We start from the raw sequence: 22,421 nt of genomic DNA, 5'->3' as shown, positions 1-22,421 counted from the left end.
ACTGGATTCTAAAACATGCATTTGGCTCTACTTACTGACAACACATATCTTCCTCGCACTCACAGGGAAGGGAAATGTGTGCCTCTTGACCCTGTTTGATTTACCTGTTTGGAGAACGGTCAGCACCTTATTTGTTGGTGGAGTTTTCTTTTCTTTTCTTTTTAATTTTCTTTTTTTAATTTTTCCATTAAAAAATTTACACTTCCTCCCCTCCTCCCATTCCCTTCTCCCTCCCCCACTCACCCTCCTCCCTCCCTCTCCTTAAGAGAGGGCAGGGAACCCTGCCCTGTGGGAAGTCCAAGGCCCTCCCCACTCCATCCAGGCCTAGGAAGCTGTGCATCCAAATAGACTAGGTTCCCAAAAAGCCAGTAAATGCAGTAGAAACAAGTCCCAGTCAGCCCCCACTGTCAGTCACAATCAGAGAGTCCGGTTTGATGACATGCTCGTTCAGTCCCAGTCCATCTGGCTTTGGTGAGCTCCCATTATATCAGGCACACTGTCTGAGTGGGTGGACCAACCCCTCGCGGTCCTGACTTCCTTGCTCATCTTCTCCCTCCTTCTGCTCTTCAACTGGACCTTGGGCACTCAGTCCATTGCTCTGATGAGGGTCTCTGTCTCTATCTCCATCCGTCGCCGGATGAAGATTCTATGGTGATATTCGAGATAATCATCAGTGTGATAGTGGGGCAAGGCCAGTTCAGGCACCCTCTCCTCTGCTGTCCAAGGACCTAGCTGGGGACATCCATGGACACATGGGATCCACTCTAGAGCCAAGTCTCTTGCCAACCCTAAAATGGCTCCCTTAATGTAGATATCTTCTTCCCTGCTCCTGTATCTGCCTTTCCTCCATCTCCACAAGATTGCTGGGCAAAAGTTGAGATCATGGGGGTGGGGTAGGGATGGGGGTAGGGTTGGGGAAGGCGAGAGGGGTGGAGAGAAGGGAAAGACTGTTGGTGGAGTTTTTAATGGAGTGAAGTAATGGCGATTTTTTTTTTCAAAATTGTTCCTTGAACGCCTACTAAGCACCTCCTTACTTTCTCCTCTTTTCGTGTACCAGACAGTCTCCCTATGCAGTGTGTACCTCCCGCCCTGGCCTCTTGATTACTAAGTGCTTTCTGTGCAACTAGCACTATGCTATGTGTTAGGGACCCTGAAAACAAGCGTGGTTTCCACCCTCAGTGACCTTGCTCGGGAGCGGGAGGTCAGGAGTGCTGATGTATATTAGAGTCCAGAGCGCCATAGTATCCAGGAGCCCTGAGACAGCAGGTGTCACTACTGGTCAGTCAGTGGAGGGAATGCTGCCCATGCTAGCACCTGGCCTGGCTCGTGGGCCTGTAGGAGACAGGAGAGCATGATGGGAATGTTGGAGGCAGAGAGAGGAAAACAGAAAGAACAACTGTTAGGGAACTGGAAAGACCTCGGTGTGGCTAGAGTAGAAAATCCAGGTGTGGAGAGTTGGTCTCATGAAGGACTCGGTAAGACTACACAAGGCTCTGAGCAGGTAAACAGTACAGAGGGGGTTCCCAAAGCAGCCCCCATGTCCCTTTCTACTGAAAATGTATCCAAAGACCCTTGCAGAGCATGGCTGCTTTCTAAATTTGTCTTGCTCTCCCACGACCCTGAGAAAGCTTGCTTCAGAGTCTACAGAACCTGTTGCCCTCTACCCAGGGACTGAGGCATGGAAGGTTGCCTCCTCCCACCTTTGCCAAAGAACTTGCCCACAAGCCCCTTGTTCCCGGATAAGAGCGGCCATCCTGAGAATGCACACACACCACAGGCCCTTACTGTCTCACTCCCATCAAGACCAGCCCTCAGAGCAGCCCTTAGGTGTCACCTTAGGTGTATAACAACACCCACCTCGTACCGCTATGTGGCTGTGTACTCAGTGAGCAGGGCCTAGACACACAAAGTCTGACCTGTATTTCCTGGTCCACTGCCTCTGATATTTGCTTAGTAAATCTCTGCATACATTTTAACTGCCCTGTCCCATTATTTCACGATAATGCTTTGGCGTTTAATAAACACGTACAGGGAGTCATTACCGTGAGGTTCTACAGCCAGCAAACGGCAAAGGCAAGAATAACAGCACAGAGCGTGTGACTATGCTTTACCGAGCGCTTGCCGAAACACAAGCCCTACGTGTAGCAGTCTTCATGTATTATCTTACGGAACATTAATGACAACTTGCAATGTGGATTATTGCAACTGAGCCTAGGAGGTGCTGAGTACAAAGAGTAGTTTTCTGACCACAGACATCCTTTCTCCTCGGTTACAGATGAAGACTGTGGGAAAGAGCGGGAAATCTGTGTTCAGATTCAGTAACCAACAAAAAAGTTAAATCTGGGGGAATTCAGCCTGTGGACCCACTCACTGTTCGGTGACTCACAGTGTCTGTTTGCCCTAGACATTTTGATCACCATGGCCACCCTTGGACCCCATAGACCCTCCCTCCGCCCTCCACACAGTTCTTCTGGTCCTTGCCTAAGTCCTTTCAAGTCCACTTTGGTTATCCGTATCCCCAGAATGTACTCTGACTTAGCAAGATGACCAAAGCCTAGGCTTCGGTGATTACTGCAAGATATCACGGCAAGTGTACACAGCTAGTGTGTGCCTTCCCACAGTGTAGACGTCAGAGTTCCTGTGAGCGACGAAGACTTTCTCGGTGGGGTTGTTCACGAGTGACTACTTGCTATCTTTATAAAGTATTCATGTATTAATGCACTTTGGCTATCGTATTTTCAGAAGCTCCTCTTTAACTATTAAACACAAAAGTCTTTTTAAAAGCCCTGCTTTTGTTACATCTGATCTGGACACACGCATCTGTGATCTGTGATGTGTGAGGCAGAGGCAGACGTTCTGTTAAGTATAGGATTATTGCAAAGTAAGATTAGCCCGTTTTGAAAGAGGGTCAATGATGATCAAAAGGATAAATAAAAATGAGGAAAATGCACCTTCCTTCTGGTGTGGTTGTGGGATTGCCTCCACCAAGACACAGCCTGGATTCTCATCTTCCCCATCTGGATGCTCTACGCTGCTTGTCTTGGAACCTTCTACGCTTGTTTGGGGGTCTGTGATGAAATTTTCAGCCTTCACTTCTCTGAGGTCAGCTATCCCTCCTCTAAGGAGGACAGTTGAGCTCTCTGTGCTGAGTGAGTACTTGGGAATAGCACCAGAGGGGGCGCTAATCCTCTCTCTAAAGCCAGGGAGTCTGCACCTGTCACCCCGCCAGGCTGTGATTTCCTTGCTGCTGCCTCTACCTCTGACTTGACACTTAGACTTGAGTTGATCCACTGCATCTTAAAATGAGTTCCTCTCTTGAGGTCTGACCTCTGCTTTCCAGGCACCTGAGCTCAGAACTTCAAAACCATCGCCATTGCTCCCTGTTCTTGATTCTCTGTCAGCTGGCAAGTACTGACCATGCATGCTGTGATCCCTCCCATAGCCATTCTTTTCATTCAGTTCATGCACTGCATGGTGGGAACGCGATGGTGGTACCCGAGCCTCCTTTAGGAAAGCCACGCTATTCATGTTCAAGCACTCACTGCATCTTGTCTTACTTCTCACAAATACCCAAAGCAGACTCCATTGCAGGAAAAACTTCAATGCTCTTTCACTGGCCGGTTAGGTCTCTTTAATCCTCTCTCCTAATTCCCATTAGCGCTCAGCCCCAGGGAGTGCTATTTGCCCTTCTTCCCTGTCCACGCATAAGCTGCCCCTCACCTGAGCCCAAGCCACATCTTCCACCTAGTTGTCTTACCTGGTTGTCCTTCTGAATCTCCTTCTTTTTCTTGCTAAATTGAAAAGACATAGTATCTCTTTGCCGTCCTTGCAATTAGGATCAGTCATATGTCAGTTTAGCTCTTGAGATGCCATCGTCTTTGCACTTCTGTGTTCTATTTTAGATATAAAGAAATTACAGTGATTACTGAAGGAAAGTAAATTCCATAAAATGGCACGATTGGTGTTTGAGACCAAAAAGGAATAATCATCACTGTTTTTAGATTATTACTAGATAAACTAAATTGTATCTTAAAAAAAACAGTATTGATTCTTTAAAAAATGTGAAGATTTTTCTTGAATATTGAGCAGGTTTGGTTTACCCCTCCCTTCTACCTTTCTTACTTCCTTTCTTGTTTGATTGGTTGTGGGGGGGGAAGGCTGGAGAAATGCCTTCAGTAAGGCAAGCATGAGGACTCAAGTTCAGATCCCTGGCATCTGTAGAAAGAGCTCGTAGCCACAGAGGCCCGGGCTGACCATCTCAGCGCTGTAGAAGCAGAAACCGGAGGATCCCAGGGCCTTGCTCAACAGCTGAGATTGAAGAACCAATAACTCTGAAGTCAATGAGAGACCCTGAAGCAAATAATAACGTAGACGGCAATAGAGAAGACAACCAAGTTTGACCTCTGGTCTCCATGTTTGTGTCTGCACATTCGTTCACACGCTTGGGCACACGTGCGTGAACACACACACATTCATGTGCAGGCACACACATGCAAGCTCACATGCACACAGAAAAAGAAAGAGTAAAGGAATAGAGAATTTGACAGAAGACACAGCAAACTTGAGCTGTCCACCTTACATCCTCTGAGAAGGCACCGAGGCTCTGCTGAGTTTCGGGAAGCTGTGTTGTAGTTGAACGCCATGGCCTGCTCAGAAGAACCACAAATGAGGAATTGGAAAACTCCAAACTTCCTGTGTTCCTGGATTTCAGCGGTTCACCTCTCAAAGACCTTTTGTCAGGTCACTTTTTTTTCTTCTAGAATGTGCTTAGGGGGTTACCAAGCCAAACTGTCCAACCCACAAACTATTGACTTTAATCCCCAGAATAGTAGCTGCAGAAACTGCAAAGGTCGCTTAGAAAGGCCATGTGGTTAACACCCCTCCCCCCCAAAAAGAGAAGAAAGAAAAAAAAAGAAAAAAAGAAAGGCGAGCCACGGACCCTCAATCCACCTCATGGCAGTTTTACTTCTGTTCTGAACAGCAGAGTATGAACCAGGTTCTCCGGAAAGTGACTCTGAGCAAAGACTGTCCCATCCATGGCTGAGACAGATCTATCAAACCTTCTTTTAGACAGGCAAATGATAACTGATGCCTTTGTATATTTGAGCAATCTAGTTTCATAATTAATAATTTTCTAAAAGTTCTTACAAAAATAAAATTCTCCTTCCTGACTTTTGATTCTGGCATTTATAAGGAAGCACTGGTTTCTAAAAGGAAACACAGAGTCAGTCACGTTTCCTTTACAACACAGCGCATGTCACATGCTTAGCCATGCTTAAGACATCCGCTCATTCCTAGGCACCTGCTTTTAAAGTCTGAGTCTGGTCTTCAATGCCCCAGTGAGTATATGGCGAGCAGCCAAAGTTACAGCCAACTAAGAGAGGGCGAGAGCAGGAGTAGGAAGAAGGGATGGGGAAAGGAGGAAACTAGCGAGGGTCTGTGAGGTGGGGAGGGAGGCTATAAAGCAGCGAGCGAGCGGCAGTCTTTCCATGAGCTCTTTGAATTCAAAGGCCACCACAGCCCAGAGACAAGCGCAAGCGTAGGTGTGAGTGTGGACCGGTGGCCCAGAGCACATGACACATTTTAATATCTCACAGTCTAGTGAGGAAGGCTGATGATCAACAAGCCTGGTGGAAAGCAAACTCGCTGGGGGTTAAGAGTTCTCTTAACACTGTGACGAGCCCACGGCTAGAACACCTTCTTCCCTGAGTAGGGCCTGCAAGGTCTCATGGGGATTCTAAGACCCGCAAATGTTAAGATTCACAGGACAGACGCAGATGGGAGATTCCAGGAAGGGAGTGCTTGTTACTAGCGATAAACACCATTAAAAGAATCAATGAGGAGAACTGACACAGGCTGTGTTCAGAACAGCAAACTCACCACATCCTCGGATCGCAGTTTGTGTGGGGAGGAATCGTGATGTAGTGAGGAAGCCAGGCGCCAATAACTCAAAGTTCTGCTCGGAGGCTTGCTTTCCAGACTGGCATCCCCAAGCCCCCAAACTAGCTTCTGAGAAAGAAACCTGGTGTTTCTGTTCCTGCTTTCTCCTGTTTAGGACCCTGGATGAATGCTTAACTTGCTTACATTAGCCCATATGAGATAATAAATGATAAGAGAGATTAAGCCCTCAGGAAGCTGCGCCGCCGTTGTACCAGGCAACCATTCACATCTGCTGACATGAGCTACTCGTGGGCCGTGGTGAATTCATTAGTGATGTGTGTACGAGCCAGTGAACACATCTCAGGCTCACCACTTCTGGGAAGTATGTGTGGTCAGTCAGAAACAGAGATGTTATCAAAAACATTTTCTCTGAAATCACAAAAAGCCTAGAAAGGTTTTTTAAATTACCAAAGAGTAAGTGCCTGAACAGTAGACTAATAGATTAAAATCATACTACGTCTTCAAGTCATACTTTGTTTCTTAGGTCACAGTAATTACTTCTCAAAGTAAAAAAAAAAAAATAGAAAGAAAATTAGTCTGCAGGCAAAACTAGCAGATTTTAAAAACATATCTTTTTTTTCTATAAAACTAATCATTGTAGATTATGGTTTTCAGTTTCTTGATGTATAAAACGCAATCCAGTCTCACACAGTCCCCACACTGATGTAGGAAATTCTTCTGTATATGTGTTGCTTTAATTGATTAATGAATAAAGAAACTGCTTTGAGCCTATTGCAGGACAGAACAGAGGTAGGTGGAGAAAACTAAACTGAATGCTGGGAGAAAGAAGGCGGAATCAGGAGAAGCCATGTAGCCCTGTCAGAGACAGATGCAGGATGGAACCTTGCGGGTAAACCACAGCTATGTGGCAATACACAGATTAATAGAAATGGGTTAAATTAAGATGTAAGAGCTAATAGAAGCTAAAGCTAATAGGCCAAGTAGTGATTTAATTAATAGAGTTTCTGTGTGGTTATTTTTGGGACTTAACAGCTGGGAACAAACAAGCGGCCTCCTACCACACCACAGTAGGCTGGTTTCCTTTTGTTTCCTATACTGTATAAGAGAATGAGTCTAGGACCTTCGTGCATTTTAGATAAGCACTCCAAGAGACAGCTGTATCCCCAGCTCTGGCTCTCGATCTCCTGGCTCTCGATCTCCTGGCTCTCGATCTCCTGGCTCTCGATCTCCTGGCTCTCGATCTCCTGGCTCTCGATCTCCTGTCAAGACTCCGAATTCTATAAATACCAGATGTGTCAACACCTGCTTTTTATTTCAAGGTAGACTTAGAGCCTGAAGCCTCAAGGAAAGACTACATATGAGCCATACAACCGCTTACACACTAGTAAACTGAAAAGTATCATAGCTGGTCTAGATTTATCGACCTTAGCAGGGCTCCCAGTGGTCATTTATTCCCTGCATTTTAACCACTTGTAAATCCCTGTAGAAACCTCCATCTACTTAAGGGAAAAAAGGTTGCTCTTTGGTGAGGAATGAGAGCTATACGTATCTGTGGATGTAAAGATAAGTATTTAGGATACAAGCGGTTTTTGCAAGGCTGGAGAGAGGGTCCAGCAGTTTAGAGCACTGGACTGTCTCACTGAAGACCTGAGTTTGGTTCCCAGCATCCACAGAGAAGTTTACAACCATCTGTAACTCCAGTTCCAGGGTATCAGATGCCCTCCTTTGACATCCATGGGTACCAGGCATGTGCCCATACATACACACAAAACACCCACCATGTAAACTAAAATAAACAAATCTAATTTAAATTTCTAAATGCTTTTTATGAACACATTTGAACAAAAACAATCAAGAAATTTTAATACCAGTTTTAATAGTTAAAAATTAATACTATACTCTAAAAAGCCACATAAAGGATTTAGATTTCAATTACATGTCCAAAGCTTATATAAAGGATGAATCTTCTTGGTATCTTCAGATGGCCAGCCCTGTGAGGTAAAGAGGTTTGTATTCAGTCAGAGACTAAAAGGGATCATGAGAGAATTACTGAGGCTTATTATTTTCTAGATAAAATTACCATGCCCTGGATGCTTCCTATTAACCTACAATGTCCACCAGGAGACCCACACAGCAGCAGTTAGTCTCTGAGACAATTGTCCCCCCAAAGCCCTTCCCAAGCAATACTCCTGAAAGATGGAATCCTGAAGAAGTGAGGCTTCCTGGGTGGTAGATGATTAGATTACTGAGCACATACTTTCAAAATACTACTGAAATCTCTATCTTTTCTTCTCTATTTACTTCTGAGTCACTTTGCAGTGAACAGACCTCTGCCATGATTCCTGCCATGGCCTACACCATCTTAGAACCAAAGCAAAACAGCCAAGTGACCACGCTGACACCTCAGAAACCATGAGCCTAGGGGACCTTTTCTCCTCTGCGTGGCTGTCCTCCGGTTCTGCTAAAATGATGGAAAGCTGCTGAACACAAGTCCAATATACAATTTGTTCATTCTTGATACTTTCAACAGATCCTTAGACCTCATGGATTCTGTTCTAGACAGAGTCAAGAATTTGTCCCTTTCTGCCCATCCCTATTATCTATAAAACTGGCCCAACCATCCCTACCTCTCTCTGGACCACTCCATCATCCTAGGTCAGCCTCCCATCTTAACCCTGCCTCTCCATTACCTACAAGGCAGTCGTAAGACATAAGGTCTCCCTGAGCCTTTTCTCGGGAATGTTCACCTGTGTATTTTGAGCTGAATTAAGAAGAAAGTCTTTCACACCTGACTATGCTACTTCTCTCTCTCTCTCTCCCCTTGTCATGTTTCCTTTCTCACCCACATCGTCGCCTCAGCCATACAAGAAAGAACAAACTATCCACCAATAACAATGGCTTCTCAAACGGCAGTAAAACTCCAGATTTAATGGTTACTAAGTTGGGCCTCTCAGCCAGGTCTGCCTCGCTCTCATCCACATTCAGTCAAAATATATTGTAGTCTTTGTAATTTGCTTCTATTATCATCCATGGCAAATAATAATAATAATAATAACATTTTAAAAATGAAATTGTGCAGAATTGAATCTCACAAGTGTTAGTATTTAGGCATCTGTACTGGCCTGCCCTTAGGGTCCTGACAGGATATCTTCTCTGCCTGCAACCACTAAGAGCACACCCTGTGCACATTCGCTATGTTCCCTTTTAAAAGGTGGGCCTTGACCACCTCTTCTCTCTGTCTCTGCCTCTCTCTCTCTCTCTCTCTCTCTCTCTCTCTCTCTCTCTCTCTCTCTTCCTATCTCTTTCTCTTCTACCACTCTTGTCACCAGGGACTGGTCTCTGCCCCCTTCTCTCTCCTCTTCCAATAAACCTCCTACGTAACCCTTGTCGCATGGCATGACTTCTCTTCATGGAGTTTTTTAAAATTACAACAATAAGGAGTTTACAAGTCACTCTCAACAGTTCTGGCCCCCAAACTATATTAAGAAGACGGAATCCTGTGGAGAAAAATATATAGCTCAATAAAAACAACAGCAACAACAAAAAAGGATGGAATTCTTCCCTTATGTTTTTAATAAAGAGAATAAGAAACATTTCTCTTTACCCTGCCTAGGACCAGTTTTTGGTGTCCTTTGTTAAGATATATCATGGATAATTACGACTAAGACAGAAAGGCAAACTGAGGAAAATTGTATACTTTTTAGAAGTCAAAATGATGACATTTCATCATTAAATTAATTATTACTTACTAAAAATTTATCACAAGAAATAAAGCCCTCCCAGGAGTTATTGCCCTTCGACCAGCCCCACCTTCAGAGAGCTCTCTGTCTGCTGTCACAGAGGCATTCCTGGGAGCTGCCCAGGGAATAAAGGTTTTTCTCTTTAGAATGGGTGGGAACCTGGTTAGCCTGCAGGCAACCTGCCCTGCTGTGGCCCCATGGTCCCTCCCACCCACTTGCTGGGTGGGTGGGGGGTGATAAGAAAAGAAAAGAAAAGAAAGAAAGAAACAACGCCCTTTCATCGTTGATAGGATTTAATCCATACCTGGAAAGTGTGAATGAAATAGGAAGACACGAGGTGTACCCAACACCTTCTAACTTGGGCCTCCCTTTGTTCCTTTTCGGTGAACAAATTCCTATCAGTAGAGCACCAGACTGTCTGAGCATTCCCTTAACAGGATTTCTGCTGGCCATGGTATAACCTCGGCTGGCTTGTTTGCACTTGTCTTAGGGGCTAGGTGGAGGAAATTGAACACAATAATTAATTTCGATTTAATGCCCAGAGGTACGTCAAGAAACCTGAACTTGAATCTCAAGTTGCAAAAGACACAATTCAGAGAAAACATGATATTCCTTCTCCCCTGGCGTTTTGCTAATAGAATTATAAAGCTAAATGGAAGATTACCCCCTGCTGTATTACATTCAGTCTGAACACCCTCCACCTCCACCGCAAGCGGCAGCAACATTATAGGTAAAACGATATTCCTGATGTACTTCCTGGACTGGCAATACTACGAGCCCAAATGTACTGTGAACATTCAAAATGGCCTTCCTGGAGAGAAGAGCGGATCCTCCTTCTGCTCATTTCATCTCCGTTAAAAACACAGTAGATAGCAAGACTGCTGGCTTTTTTGTTTGTATGTTTGTTTGGTTGTGTTCTGTTTTGGAGACAGGATTTGTTTATATAACAGTCCTGGCTGTCCCAAGCTCACTCTAGACCAGGCTGGCCTTGAACTCACAGAGGTCTGCCTGCCTCAGCCTCCTTAGTGAGGGGATTAAAGGTGCTCACTACCTCTGCTCGGCTTGTTTTGTTTCCCTTCCAATTAGCAATTTTATAATGGAAAAAAAACCACCATGAATGTAAATACATGACAAATTGGGAAGACTCAGGCACGCATTATTTGAGCATAAATAGCTAGGCTGGTTTCCTGGCCAGTGAGCATGGGACGGGTTTGTAAAGGAAAGTCCCCTGGAACAGGCTGGTGCTGGACTTCCCTCTGCTGCAACACTGTCATCAGCTCTAGCAGGGCTGGGGTCTACAGTCGTCCAGCTGTGCTTTTGGAGGGTGCTGTCATTCACAAGTGGATGACCACTTCACGAACCTCAGGAGACAGTTATTAAACCTTTGAACAGGAAAAAGCTTCAGTAAACTGACATATCGCCTCTCTTTTAAAATCATCATGTCAATATATATATTTAATTTGGAAAAGCAGGGAAAATATTTTTTAAAGAATCTTCCATTCCTTAACACTTACATCCCATTAATATCTTGACGAATAATCTCGTAGTTTGTTTACAGTGGTTATTCTGTGACAATGACCGATAATTACACAAGGCCTCCCATATTGTCTTCTCCTTGTTGAGGCTTCTAAACTCATCTTTGTCCACTTGGGAGCCCATTTTGATGTCTACCTACAACTGCATAAAGTGCTGCTGCTATAGCTTGTTTTACCAATAGCCACAGGATTTAGTTTTTTGTCTCCACCCTGACTCCACCACAGATACTGCTTTTGTTATGATAAACACATTTGTAATAATGATTGCTTAGAAGGACTAGTTAATTCAAAACATATTCATATTCATGGGTCAGCATGCAAAAATGACCTGCCCAATGTGTTCCTTCACAGGGACCCTGAGATAGGGCACCTACCTAGTCCACTACACCTCTATCACCGTTGGGTCTGGTGACATTGCTATGGCATTTCTAGCTTAGCAGATGCCTTTGGAACTCAGTTATGATTTCTCATCTCTTTGGTCACTAGCAAAGATCCCTGTAAACTGGCTCAGGATTTCTACGTCTTATAAATTCTCTTCTATTTGTGCCCCTGCTCCTATAAACTGACTTTTCCTTCTCTCAGACCTTTCACTCACTTTTCACCTTGGAATGTGTGAACTCAATATTTATTACTTTGTCTTGTATTTGCTCTACACTTTCCCTTTAAGGACATACACTGAGAAGTTTATATTTTCACTGCATCTACAGCCATATGTTTGCTTCTTACTGACTTGTGCTTCTAACCTGAAGAAACTTCCCCATAAATAGAAAAATGCAATTCCTCTTTTCTTCTAGATTTTCATTTTTACATGTTTAAATTTGTGGTTTACCTAAAATTATTATCCATAATGGTGTATGGATCCACACGGTTATCCTCGTTGCTGGCAAACAGTCGTACTGGTTTGCTGAATGTTGGTAACATTACATAATACAGATATGATTGTATATTATATAGACAGTTGTAGGACAACACCATCTTACTAAGCTATCTAGCTAAAAAGGCTTAATAATTAAAGTGATTATAGTTTTGTATCATTTCAATATAGACACACAATCCATATGTCTCCATAATTTATAATGTCTCTTGGATTTTACCACACAAATTTCATTACATATAGTTTCTCAGTATAATTATTTTGTCATTTCTCCTATAGAACAGTTTTATTTTTTCTCCTACAACTCAATATCACACCTAAAACTTCTCTAAGATAAGGCTTTCCTTATAAAGAATAATGAGGAAGTGTCAGATCAAATAAAGTTAGAAGAATGTCATAATCAAATCATAGTGTAATGCGCAGACCATCCTGAAATAAACAATAACAAACAAGTTGCATCCGGGCTGCTGCATGCAGATGAACAGTTTGTCAATCACCATATTACTTGTTTGGTATTCGAAGAGTGATGTTTAGACACCATATATACCATCTCTCTAACTAGTGGTGGGATGTTTCTGACATGTAGTCATGTATTATGTTTTATTCCAGATTAGCAAAGCTGGCTTAGTGCTTCAGTTTGACATGCCAAACAGAGTTCTTACATTCGTAAACACTGAGGAGAGCTGGGCTCACACTGCTAGTCCCAACACTCGTGAGGGTGGCCTGTTGCTGCCAGTCTGGCTTGCAGTGTTGGACACTATCTCAAAACAGTAAGACAAAGAAAAGCAAAACAAAAACAATAAACTAAATAAACATAAGGGGAAATAATAGGAAATGGGGTCCTAGGCATCATTTATGGTCAGGAAGTCTAATAAAAACTAATTAATGGAGTAAATAAAACCGGTTTTCGTTTGTTTGTTTTTTTCTTTTAATGATCTTCTGGGACTAGAACTGCCTTTATATTAATATCTATTGTTTTAAATTTTGGTTTTTATTTTTAACTTTTCTAAATTGAAGTATTGAGAAAGGTCATGAGTTCAGAAAACCACCAAACATTTCAATACAAAATTTCCCATTTTTCACAAGAATATTTCTTACATAATCATAATAAAACCACACAAACTGGCAAATGAACACTCATATTGTAAAGCCATCTAATCACCAACTCTACCTATGTCTGCCCTATGTCCCCAAAATATTCTCTATAATAAAAGGATCCAGTTTGGAGTCACATGCTGCGTGAGGCCCTCTGCCCTTCCACACACCATCTTTATAACCTTGATCCTTTTAAAGAATATCCTCCAATTTGGTTTTATTTTCTCAATTTATTTTATTTATTTATTATGTCTCTGTGTGTGAGAGGTGTGTGTGTGTGTGTGTGTGTGTGAGAGAGAGAGAGAGAGAGAGAGGTGTGTGTATGTGAGAGAGAGATATGTGTATGTGTGTGAGAGAGATGTACGTGTATGTGTGTGAGAGAGATGTGTGTGTGTGTGTGATAGAGAGGTGTGCGTGTGTGTGAGAGAGAGAGAGAAAGAGAGAGAGAAATGTGTATGTGTGTGTGACAGAGAGAGAGATGTGTGTGTTTGTGAGAAAGAGATGTGTGTATGTGTGTGTATGAAAGAGAGAGGAGTGTGTGTATGTGTGTGTGTGAGAGAGATGTGTGTGTGTATGTGTGTGTGACAGAGAGAGAGAGATGTGTGAGTATGTGTGTGTGAGAGAGATGTGTGTGTTTGTGTGAGAGAGAGATGTGTGTATGTATGTGTGTGTGTGATAGAGAGGTGTGTGTATGTGTGTGTGTGTGATAGAGAGAGGTGTGTGTGTGGTAGAGAGAGATGTGTGTGTGTATGTGTGTGTGATTGAGAGGTGTGTGGTGGGGAGGGTGTCTCACCACAGCATGAAGATTGAGGTCAGAGGACAGTTTACAGGAGCCAGATCTTCCCTTCCCCATGAGGAACCCGGATAATGAACTCTGGTCATGAGGCTTAGCAGCAGGCGACCCTGCCCACTGAGCAAACTTCAGGCCTTGGATTCATCTCTTTTCTCATAACTGAATTTAAGATTTAAATTCCAATAAGACTGTCACAGACTATTGAATGTTCCCATAGTATTTTTTTTTTCACAGAGAATAGTAGTCAGTTATTTCATTGGTTTCCTTCTCCGAATTAAAAAGTATAAAAAATAGCCTCATTCTTTCTACAACTGGACAAAACAACCAATATTTCTTAACTTTGCTTTTGTTTGGCAGTGAATAAAAAAAATGGCCTCTGCCCCAGTAACTATTGTTGTCTAACAAACCATTTCAGAAGGATTTTTCTAAAGCACTGTTCTGTAGGCTGGCAGCCGAGGCTGGGGCCAACTGGGCGGGGACTGCTGGGCTGGGCCAGGCTGATCTCAGCGGGGCTGCTCAAGTCTGTGGTCGGCTGTGGGGCCAGCAGGGATGAGTCATGTCTTCACAAACACAAAATGAAGACATCATCACTTCTGCTATATTCTATTGGCTAGAAGTCAAAAGGTCAGACAGGTCCAAGCTTTGCATAACTAACAGTTTCCACGAGAAGAGCAAGTGCTCGTGATTACATCATTAATTACAGAAGCTGTTTGGTTTCTCTGCTGCTGAGCCAGAAAGGAGTCCCAGGGAGTAGCCTATAGCTTGAAAGAACCTACTTCTCTCGTGGCTGTTTTTATATCATGAGTTGTGATGCAAAAACTAAACCCATACTTTATAACTTTATAAGTTTTCCACAAAATGAAAGATTGTTAGGAAAACAACTTAGACTTGTACATCATTATAGATATTAATTTCAGGTAGTGTATAATGCTAAATAATTACAAGAGGAAATCTAGAATATGGAATTAAATTTATCCCATTTATCCATGGAGAAATTTCTTAACTTTTCATAAGTATTTTTCAAGTATAAAATTACTCTTGGGGAAAAAAATCAGCAATCTTACTTCCCAATGTGTTTTTTAAAAACATTTTTATTAATTCCTTGAGAATTTTATTAAACATATTGTGAACATATTCACCTGCCTCAACTCCTCTCCTTCCCACAGGCTCTGCCTCCCATTCCTCCCTACACAGTGGTGGTTTCCTCCTTCTTCTCTTCCTCCTTTTCCTCTTCCTCCATTTTATGCCCCATCGAGTCCGGCTTGGGCTGCCCAGCTAGGTCTTGGGACTGGCGCCCGCCTTGCCTATGGTTGACCTACATCGTTTCTTAAAAAGTAACTGATTCTCCTCCCAGCAAATATCAAATATTAACATCTCCTGAGATAGCGGTGGGATTATGTGCCCGCAACCCCCAACGTCACTGCCCCAGCCCCAGCCCCAGACCCACGTCCATTCCCCTCCCCCGCCCCACCCTGGGGTTTGTCTGACCAAGCTCGCTGGTCTTGCACATGCCTTCAACAGGGCATCCGCCCTGTTGTGTCTGAAAACCCTGGAGACTTGAGGTTACCACCACCTGCTCTTATCATCTCTTCTGCCCTCTCCTGCAAAGATTCTGAGCTCGGGGTAAGGAGTGTGCTGTGAATGCCTGAGATAGGTCTGAGCACTACGCAGTCCACTGTTGGACCTGCACACTGACCAGCTGAGAGTCTGTGCTAATTGCCATCTCTGGCCAGGAGAGGCTTCTGTGTTGAGGGCTGAGCTCTGTTGAGAGGAGATCTGGCCTATGGGTGTAGTTAGCAAGAAGTCATTTCCAATGTGTTGTTTGAAATGTTTTTATTTTTGAGACTCTAATTACATCATTTCTCCCTTCCCTGTCCTCTCCAAATCCTCCGACACACCCCACCTCGTTCTCTTTAAAATTCATGGCCTCTGTTTTCATTAATTGTTGTTATATACACAAATATATGCATAATATGACCTGCCAAGTCTGTGCAATATTAATATATATATTTGTATATATATATATATACACAGACACACACACACACACATATATGTGTGTGTGTGTGTGTGTGTATGTTTTCAGGTCTAACCATTCAATGTATGAGTCTGTTGTTTGGTTGTTAGCAGGGGAAAGGACTTGGAATATTTGCCCATACAACTTAAAACTCAAATCTATAACGTCTTTCACTGAGGAATTTGTCATATTTGTGTCATTTTCCTTCTCTATATCTGTTTTCTTATCTGTACATACAGTGGGCTTTGATATTTGTGGAATTTAAAGTTCTTGGCTATGTTTACATTGGAATCATCCTAGAGGAACATGATGTGAATGAGATCATGCCTAGCCCAAGGCCACTCTTCCTGGCTGACTGATCAGCAGCTGTGTGCAGCTACCTGGATTTCTCCAGGACGTTCATCTCATAACCTTCAACCTTTCTTTTTTCTCAAGATAGATAGTTTTTTTTTATTTCAGTCTTCAGCCAGGTGAAATAATTTCTATTCAATTAAGTATGATTTAAAATTTAGGAGTTTGTTATTTATCTAACTGAAATTCACTTTTTATTTATAAACCAACCCACTGTGTCCAGGGGTCACATAAAGGCACAGTAGGCTCCTGGTGTTCCAGAGGCAATACACAATACAGCGGAGTGGCTTCCAGAGGACATAGCTCCATAATTTTTCAAGAGCCTTGGCATTTAATAAAAGGTTACGTAACAACTATCTGTTATTTCATATCTTAGTCCAGAGATGCACAGTAAATATCAGCTGTGCCAAGGTCCGCAAAGGACTTAGCCACGGTTGCACAATCCAACACGTTGCACAATCAGTAACACTATCACAGTTACTGCACAGCCAGCTCCTTCCGCCATAGGAAGCCTGGGGTTCTGCTCCCTGGCTGGACCTGATGGCAAACTATGGCATAGGTCAGGTCTGGGGACTGTTCTCCAGTATGAAGGAAAACCAAGCCGACTCACTTGTACAATCAGAATTCTCGAGGCCTACTTGACAAAAAGTCGCCAAGGACCTGGGAAGCATGTCCCACCAGCAGTATGCAAACGCTCCTGTAAGGCTTCGGCATCGGGCCTGTGTGGGCCTGTGTGTATGAGCGTCAGAGGCTGCCGGTTCAGCTGCACACTTCTCTGTCCGTTGCCACTTGTTCAAGACATACTTGTTAAGTCTCTAACAAGCATGCTCTCCAGGAAGAGTTCAGAAGTCCCTTCTCAGTGGCCACTGACTTTGCTTGCTAGAAACTTTGATTTAAGATTCACGGGTGGGTGTGGAGATGCATGTCAATAATCCCGATACTTCAGAAACAGAGACAAGAGGAGCAGTGAATTGAAGATCATCTTTTGCTACATAATGAGTTCAAGGCCAGATCGGCTAGATGAGACCCTGTTTTTAAAAACAGTGCTCACCAGGCAGTGGTGTTGCATACCTTTAATCCCAGCATTTGACAGGCAGAGGCAGGCAAACCTCTGATTTCGAGGCCAGCCCGGTCTACAGAGGGAGTTTCAGGACAGATAGAACTACACAGAGAAACCCTGTCCCAAAAAAAACAAAATAAAAACAAAACATCAAAAACAACAAACCAAACTAAAATAAACAAAATAAACCACAACAAAAACACCTTGATCCTGATTTCATATCCAGCACGACAGCCCAGTCTGGTCAGCACACCTGACATTAACCCACCCACTCCAAATCCAACCTGTAGACCACGCCCAGATCACATATCCTGTGTGCTGGCCCAGTCTGGTGAGTTCCCTGAACCTTAACCTACCTGCACTGTATCTGACCTGTAGACCTAGGCCAGGAAACACATCATTGTGCCAATCCAACCTGGTAAGCCAGGGGAACCTCTCCTGCCCACACCATTCCCAATCCTCAAGGGCTTGATGGTACAGAGACCCCAGCCACTCACATCATCCTCACCCTCCCAAGCGTAAGGAGGGTGGCATAGCTTGCACCAACCCAAGCAGATCCAGCCATTGTCCCATTCATGTGCTTACCACTACATTGAATTACCCCTGTTCACTGTCTGAAGGATTGATCTACCAACTCCTCAAATCTGATCTGAAATCAATCAATTTGGCCAACTATAAAAACAACCCAAACTCCCATTCAAAAGAGAGAGCCTAGACTCTCCTATCAGATATACATGCCCATGTCCCATACCAAATCATAACATGAAAGGCCAAGGCAGTATATTTCCTCTAAAACCACCAGTCCTGCAGAAATATTCTCCAATAAAATGTTTTGGTAAAATCCGACATGCCTTCATGATAAAAGTCCTAGGGGAAGTGGGACCGAAGAGAAGCAATTTCATAAAATCAGGAAAGAAACAGCCACCGACTTTCCTATCCCTTTTCAACACTGTGCTCAAAGCACAAGCAGCATCAATAAAGTGAAAGAATTAAAGGGATACAAATAGGAAGAAGTCAAATTATCCCCATTTGCAAATAATATGTTATACATAAGAGATTCCAAAAACTCCACCATAAAAGTTCTAGAAATTATCAACAATTTCAGCAAAGTGGCAGGATACAAAATCAAATTACAAAAATCAGTAACCTTCCTATATACCACCAACAAACACACCGAGAAAGAGATCATGGACACGCTCCTGGAAATTCACAATATATAAATAAAATTTCACAAAATGAAATAAAGCATCTAAACATAAACATAAGCAAGGAGGTGAAAGATCTCTACAATGGAAACTTTAAATCTCTGAAGAAAGATTGGGGAAGATAACAAAAGATAGGAAAACCTCCCAGGCTTGCAGCTTGGTGGAGCTAATAATATTGTGGAAATGGCCATTCTGAGAAAAGCAATTTACATATTCAATACAATCCCAATACAAATCTCTATAACATTCTTCATAGAAATAGAAAAAAAGTCCTAAATGTCATATGGAACCACACAATAATAATAATGTTGAAGGTACTACCATTGATGATTTCAAGATATATTACAGAGGTATTAATTAAAACACCGTGGTACTGAAACAAAAGCAGAGACAAAGACCAACAGAAGAAAACAGAAGACCCAAACGTGAGTACTTGTAACTACAGCTATCTGATATTTGACAGCAATGCCCAAAACATATGCCGGACAAAAGAATCTTCAATGAATGGTCCTGGGAAAAGCAGATGCTCACATGTAGAAGAAAGAAATTAGACCTACATCTATTCCTCTGCATGAAGATCAACTCCAATTGGATCACAGACCTCAGTGTGAAACCTGAAATGCTGGAACGGCTAAGAGAAAACACAGGCAGTGCCCACGAGGCACAGGTATGGGAAAGGCTCTCTGACTAGAACTCCATTTCCTCAGCATTTAAGGCCAACAGTTGAGAACCTCCTAAATCTAAAACGCTTCTGTAGGGCAAAGGAAACAGTCAAGTGAAGAGGAAGCTCACGGAATGGGAGGGAATCTTTGCTGCTGTACATCTAATGGAGGATTCATATTCAGAATACGCAAAGAACTCAAAAATAAAGAGTTGGAAAACAAATGACCTCATTAAAAATGGGCTATCGATATGATCAGAGAGTTCTCAAAAGAAGTAACAAAAAGGGCTGGAGTGATGGCTCAGTGGTGAAGAACACCTGATGCTCTTCTAAGGGACCCAAGTTCAGTTTCAAGCCCCCACAACATGTGATTCACAACCACCTGTATCTCCAACTCCAGGGCATCTGACACCTCTGGTTTCTGCAGGCACTGCACTCATGTGCACATACCCACAAGTGCACATACACACACACACACACACACACACACACACACACACAAAGGCTCCGCATCCAACTCCATAGGTACTTGCTCAGCAGGGTTCAGTATTGCTCTATTCACAATAACTAGGATATGGAAACAGTCCTTCAGTGGGTAAATGATATATAATATATGTGTGTGTGAATATATTTTCATATACATATATATCACATTTTCATATACATACAAACAATGAAATAAAACATCGCTAAAGAGAAATGAAATCATGAAATTTTCAGGTAAATGGATGGATCCAGAAAATATATTCAGAGAGGTAATAAAGACCCTGAAAAACAAATACCGTGTATTCTTCGAACTTCAAATCTTTAGGTATTAATATATAACCTGTAGTAACTATAGAAACAAGGAAAGTAAAAGAGGACCCTGTCAGGGAAGCTCTAGAAAAGGGAATAGCTGGATACAGGTGCCATACAGGGGAAATGAGGAAAATGGAGAAAATGGGGAGGCTTTAACCACTGGGAAGGGACAAACAACTAGAGATGTTTAGGGAAGTCATAAAGAATCATATTATTTTATGATTACCTAAAATTATATATGACATACATAAGTGTACTTATATACATGTAAATGTTTATTTTTTTATGATGTTATGCCAAGAGCCATAGACTATATAACAAAACCCCCAGTACCAGGCATGAGAAACCTCCTTTATAGTTGTTAGTCAAGGGAGACCAAGAGATTCTCTAAATAATATAGGCCACTGTCGTTGCCCAGGGTTGCCTCCTAGAATTTGAAGGTAAGTCCCTATTGCTGAAGACATCACGTGTTTGAACACAGGACTTGGAGGAATCCAGCTGGGTTGGACCTGGAATCCTCTTCCCCAAGGACAGGCTCTCAGAGTACTGGAGGTGATATACAAATTGCCAATGTGGGGGGTGGGAGCAATTGGTAGTTTTACCCAATTGGAAATCTTACAAACCTTGCTAATAGCCAGAAAAGCAAGATACCCACCTAAGCTGCTGTAGTGGTACTTAAATTTTGGTGGTAACCAACAGCCATCTAACTTACTTAAGGCACACTCAATATAACAGTAGGGAATTCATGACTGGTACTAAAATTCTAGCCAAATACCCATGGCTGGTGAGACCATGGAATGTAGGTAGACTTTTCTGTCCCAGTGGCCAGCTTCCAAATAACCACACGGAGATTTCTTATTAGTTATAAAAGCTCAACTGATAGCTTAGGCTTATTACTAACTAGCTCTTACCGCATAAATTTACTCATTTTTATCCATCTTCTTGCTGTCACATGACTTGTGGCATTTATCTCTTGTCTTGTATGTCTTGTTCCCTCTCCATCTGGCTGGCAACTCCACCCTTCTTCTCAGAGTTCTCTCTGTCTGGCTCTCCTGCCTAAACCTCCTCCTGCCTAGCCCCTAGCCACTTAACTCTTTATTAAACCAATGAGAGCAACACATCTTCACAGTGTAGAAAAAGATTATTCTACAACAATGGAACCTAGAAGAGAAACTACTACTGCCACTTCTGTAGAGCAATATATTTTCAACTACATTTTACATACTTGTGAATGTAGATAACCAGGTAAAATAAATGCAGATAAAAGCAGCTCTTGTCCCTTATCAAAGAAGCCTGCCTCTTTTTGCAGTAGATAGAGACCACTGTAGAAGGCTACACCTTAACCACAACGCAGAGAACAACTGATCCTGAGGTGTCAGCCCAAACTGACAAATCTGCAGCATAGTTCCTAAAGGAACATCACAGAAGATGGAATGGAAAGGTAAGAACCAAGGAAGCTTCATCTATGAAAGCTCAACAGTATGGGTGCTCGCATAAGACATGAGCAATTGACATCAGTTGACATGTCAATGTGGCTGGCGGAACTCACAAAATCCCACCCACAGATGAAGAAATACAGTTTATGGCTGCTGGGAGAGGAGGAATCCAGGGGAGAAGTCCTTAATTGGTCATTAAATACCAAGTGATCAGCTTTAAAAACATGTATACAAGGGTCTGGAGAGGTGGCTCAAGGTTAAGAGCACATATTGCTTTTGCAAAGGACCCAAGTTAGGTTGTCAGCATCCATGTTAGGCAGCTCACAACCATATGTGACTCCAGCTTCAGAGGATCAAACACATCTGACTTCTGCAAGAATCTGCACCCGTGTGTAAATAAGCACCTACTTGTGATTAAAAATATAAAAATAAAATTTGAAGCATATACATACAAAATGACACTAGATGGACACAACAGGTTTCACTCACACATGCATGCGTGTGAGTGTGTGTGAGAGTGTGTGTGTATGTGAGTGTGTGAGTGTGTGTGTGTGTGTGTGTGTGTGTGTGTAAAAATTAAAGAAAAAGAGGCCATAATTTGAGAGGGAGTTGGGGAAATATGGGAAGAGAAGGTGAGAGGAGAAAGAAGGAGGCAATAATGTAAGTACACGAAATTTTTCAAAAAATTTAAAAAAGAAGACCTAAAGAGGTAGAAACACTAATCACCTACCTAGCTCTCAACACAACAAAATAGTGCTGCATAAACTTAACGTGAAAAGTCAGGAAGAGAGTGAGCTAAGGAAGCATGGACAAATCACACTGCAAGCAAGAAATTCAACATACTTTATTTCTCCAGAAGGATAAAATCCGAGGGACAAGAAATGATTCTGTTAACAAAACGGCAATCAGAACATGAAGGACCTCGCAATACCATATTTCAGGAGCTTGATTTTAC

At 42.7% G+C, this 22,421-nt stretch overlaps 1 long non-coding RNA gene across 1 annotated transcript; it reads right to left on the bottom strand.

Annotated features, from left to right (window-relative positions):
• Window positions 1-250: 250 nt before the first annotated feature.
• Window positions 251-5,103, bottom strand: LOC148119586 (uncharacterized). The gene is made up of 3 exons (XR_007229074.3): window positions 4,580-5,103; window positions 3,758-3,893; window positions 251-646 (listed from the first exon to the last, which is right to left on the bottom strand). It is a non-coding gene; the product is annotated as an uncharacterized LOC148119586 (long non-coding RNA).
• Between the last annotated feature and the right edge of the window lie 17,318 nt (window positions 5,104-22,421).

This window comes from Myodes glareolus, chromosome 16, assembly GCF_982192425.1.
Source record: "Myodes glareolus chromosome 16, mMyoGla1.1, whole genome shotgun sequence".
Taxonomy (NCBI): domain Eukaryota; kingdom Metazoa; phylum Chordata; class Mammalia; order Rodentia; family Cricetidae; genus Myodes; species Myodes glareolus.
This window is presented reverse-complemented; position numbering and strand designations above follow the sequence as displayed.